We start from the raw sequence: 4,701 nt of genomic DNA on the forward strand, positions 1-4,701 counted from the left end.
TTGCATGAAAAATGAAGTCATTATTTTGCATAAATGAAAGTAGCTTTTTTTGTTGATGGCTAGTTTGCAACATGTCCAAATTGAAATCACCAACAAGCACAATTGGATAGTTGTTGCATATGTGCTCTAAAATGAATTTGATGAAAATTAATTATCTCTTCAATTTTTGCATTTGGTGCAATATATACATTTGCAACTATAATGTGTTTTTTTTCAACATGGAATGTTGCAATTGTTGATTTAAAATCATCTTTTGTATAAATGAAATGATTCTCAACCAAAATAATTTTTATATAGTATGTGAGAATTCCATGTAAATGGTATAAATGTATGTAGTCATATTTGCTAAATAATAATGGATTCGATCGAGATGTTTTGGATTTTGTTTCTTGGAAACAGAAAATGTCAGCACTCATTAGATCATAGCCAACACTGATATCTTTGAAATGCAAGGACAAATTATGAGCGTTTAATAAACATATTGTCCAATCGTCAATTGTTTTATTTTGATGTATGGTATATTCAATATCATAGGAGGAATTTTGTCAAAGTATATTTAGCTCAATAGTAACTTCGTCATTCAGAGAAAAGTTACTATGTTTCAACTTGTTTAATGAATACAAGGACTTAATATCTTTGACACGAGAAAGTGCAGTATAAACAATTCCATATTTCCTAACACCTTTTGGGTCAAAATCCAATTTGTCCATTTCTAACCCTTGTGATCAATGTATAGTTCGTGCACATGCCAGTTGGACAGGAAATTGTTCTCTTGTAAAACTAATTTTGTTGTTTGATTCATTATTCCTACACACTCTACTAACATGTGTCCATAAAGAAATTATTCCATATTTATACAGATGCAACATTTTTCTCGTTGGATAGTGCCAACAACTGGATAAACAAATTTGATCCAAATTGCACCATTTTCAAAAGTTGTTGATTCTCTAAAAATTCCTTCAACACCATTGACCAAGCTATCTTGAATATTGTAATTTCCACCAATTAGTTCAACAAGAATATTTTCTTTCAACACAATAGAAGATGGAAATTTCAGTTTCATCTGTTTATTGTGATTTATATTTGTTGAGTCAATTGTTCTGTCATATGCACTTAATATAATTGCTTCTTTTTTGATGAGAGAGAAAATTCTTTCATTATGTTAATTTACATTCTTGTTTAAATAAAACAGGTATGGAAAAGTTGGATAATTTGGTGCAGATCTATAACAATGTTTGTTCAAGAATGCAAGATCATAATCAGTATGTGAACATGTCCTGATTTTGTTTAAGATGGATACAAATTATCTATTGTCTTGTCGCATTACATGTTTTAGTTCATAAGTTTTCACATTTTCTTTCCAAAAATTGTAAGGAGCACTGGTTCCTTTAAGATGTGGTTGTTCAAATATCCAACAATCATGTACAAGTTGTGCTTGACATAGGTTACCACAAAATATTATGTCAAGGTTCCCAAGCAAGGAAGTTGGAGTATGCATAATTTCATGAAGTCATTTGTCAATGTTGTAAAGCAATGGAGACCCAATTAATGAAGACTCATCTATCAATAGAAATTTAATTTGTTCATATTCTTTTCTCAATGCATCGAGTGTGTTAGAATCCAATGGCACCATGTGACATGGTGAAAATGGAAAATGAAAAGATGAATGGAATATAACAACATGTGAAATATATGTATCTTTTCCAATAAATACAATTATTAGACCTTTTTCTCTTCAAACAATCACTTTGTAAGTTTTTGCTATAAAGTCATATGAGTGCATAGTAAAGCACCTATACAATGAATGTTTTTCCTATACCTGCATCTCCAATGATAAAAAAATAGAAATACTTACCAAGATTATTATTTTTCCATAGAAATATTTGTTTGATTATTGATTGTTGCTCTTGATTTAATTGTCTCATAATTTCATGGTATGCCAATGTGTCCTAGTTTTTGTTCTTTTAGCTCTCCTTTGTGAATAGAAATCCAAGTTGAGTTAATGAGTTGGTTTATCAAAATATATTTTTATTTAAAAATATGTTTGTAATATGTGTCAAAAATTCACCAGACATGTGCAACAGTTCCCATTGTGCAATTTTTTAATACGAAAATCATTTGATAACATCAGTAGGGAAACTTGATCCAAAGAACAATGTCAAGAAGTTTAGTTCTTCAAAGAATTTGCCTTGAAAAATGCCTAGGGGACAAAACCTTTCAGAAGGTGAAACCTATATTGTTCTTGTATCAATATCTTGGATAAGGTGGGCCTCTGAATAACCATGTATAAGTCTTTCAGTTTCTTTCTCTATATTATTATCTGTAGTTGGTGAATCTAGTTCCTCCATTTTTGGACTATCAGTGTAATGATCTTGTCTACTTGGATCAAAATTTTATTTCTATTCATATTTGACATCTATTTGTTTTCTTTTGTATAGAGATGTTTTGCACAAGTCATGTAATGAACACCACTTTCTTGGGTCAAATATTTTGAGACAAATAGGCACTCTTGTATTCCAATTTTCCTTTTTAGAATAATTCTCATTGTCACAGTGTCATCAATTTATCTAGGCAATACTCTCTAAATTCCATATAGACTAGAAGGGACATTTATTATTGTTCCTGTTAATCCAATTTGTGATCTTTTGTATCCAAGTAATCTTATATGTGCAAAATCCATCTTTCATGCCACTAACCTCTCTTCCAAATATGTAAATTGTGCAATGGATATCAATTTTTCATTTTGTCGAATATAAAGAGTCGATGCAAATGTAGGGACTTTTTCATTGAGTATTGAATTGTTGCAATATTTTCATATTTGTTCATTGAGTTTAATGATTTTCAAATCTGAAGCAAGTGTCATATAGAAAATAGTAGATAATATGTCTTTGTTAATAGATTGCATCCTTTCCAAAGGGAAATATATCACAAATGAAAAATGCATATGTAGGCATGTCTTGGATTGATTTCAAATATGCCTCAATTTCTTTATTTGACTTCACATACTATTTTTGTGCTTCTTCTATTATAACACCTTGTGCTCGTATTGCAGATTTCAATTGATGTAAGTGAGTGTACCGCTTACTATAGGCATTGGAAAAAGAAGTGGATAATTCTTTGTTATTTTGTGTCTTCATTGAAAAAGGATTATTGTCCTCATTTGATGATGTGGAATCCTTTGATACTACAACAAAATTTCTTTTTTATTGATACTATATTGTTAATTGACAAATGTTTCAATTGAGTAGAACATCTAGTAAACCTAGATTCTTTGCTAACATGATATCTACAAGGTACACTTGAGGTCGGCTTGTAGTTATCTCTTTCTGAGATTCCTTGGAGCATGTGTGTTGAATTGTCAATGTCACTAATATTCTTAACATTCTGAATTTCCATAATTGCATGGAAATGTGCATGTGTTGTAGATATTGGTATATGAATAAGGTACATGACTTTGGATAATTTTTTTGATGAATATAATCTCAAGTAAATATCTTTTGTTTCTATATTCCATATATACATGTTAACCTCAAGGAGTTCACATATCCATTGTATTGCAAAATATTTCCATCTATATGTCCATATGCATATGCCATTGATAAATTTATAATATAAGCTTCCCAATCATTGATATATTATTCTTGTTCAATGTTTTTAGCACTCTGGTGTTATTGTAAGCAATTGATAGATTTATCATCATTGCAAATGAAACAATTGTAAAAGGTTTGTGTAATTGTTTTTATGATATTAGATATTTCAAACCATCGTGCAAGTGTGAAAATAGACTCAAACAAAGAGTCATGACATGCATTGAAATTTTGTCAATAGATCATGAAACCTTGTTCAAATAAGATTTTCTCAATTGAAAATATGTCAAACTATCCATGTGAGAATTGATATGGGAAAATCCACTGGCCAATCATTCTACTTACTAAAGCTACACTATCTATTACGATATGTAGCATCAATGGTTCAAAATGTCCACATGTGGGAATTTGATTATGTAGAAAAATATTATATTGATAGCCATGAATTTATGAATTGAACTGTAGATATCCTTGGCCATTTGTAAATAGCCAAACATTGACTCGAACTGACAATGACTTGAAGAACCATTTGATACAAAATGCATCTCCCCATAAGCTAATTATAGTTCGAGCACAAACAAAAGAAGGTGTATACAGTCCTTTCAAATACATTTCAAGATAAATAACATGATGGAGATCTTGAATGTATTCAGGAGTCAATTCCACATGCAATGAATTCAAATCAACATCATGTTGATGAGATAAGAAAATTCGAAAGTGGTTTACAATTTCATCTCGTATTTCAACTGAACTATAGCGAAAGTGAAGAAAAAAACAAATGAGTCAAATAAACAGTCACCATGATAATAGAAGAAATTCTCTAATCTATGTAGATTGAATCTAGATAAATTGTGATCAATTTCTTGCAATTTTGATCCTTTTCAATGCAAAACTATTATTTGTTGCCATAAAGTGTATTGAGACAAACTGACAATTTTCCCAAATGTGACAATGATTTATAACATTAAGAGCATGGATTGCATTGAATGTCCAATCAAAACATATGATACTACGAAATTTTTAGACCTCATGTATGATCATGAGGGCTTCACTCAATGAACCTATGACATAGCATTTGTGTTCATGGCATACTAAACAATACCCTTAATTTGAC

Source organism: Pinus tabuliformis, chromosome 2_1 (assembly GCF_031772625.1).
Source record: "Pinus tabuliformis cultivar Carrire ecotype Pingquan chromosome 2_1, CPIR1, whole genome shotgun sequence".
Lineage (NCBI taxonomy): Eukaryota > Viridiplantae > Streptophyta > Pinopsida > Pinales > Pinaceae > Pinus > Pinus tabuliformis.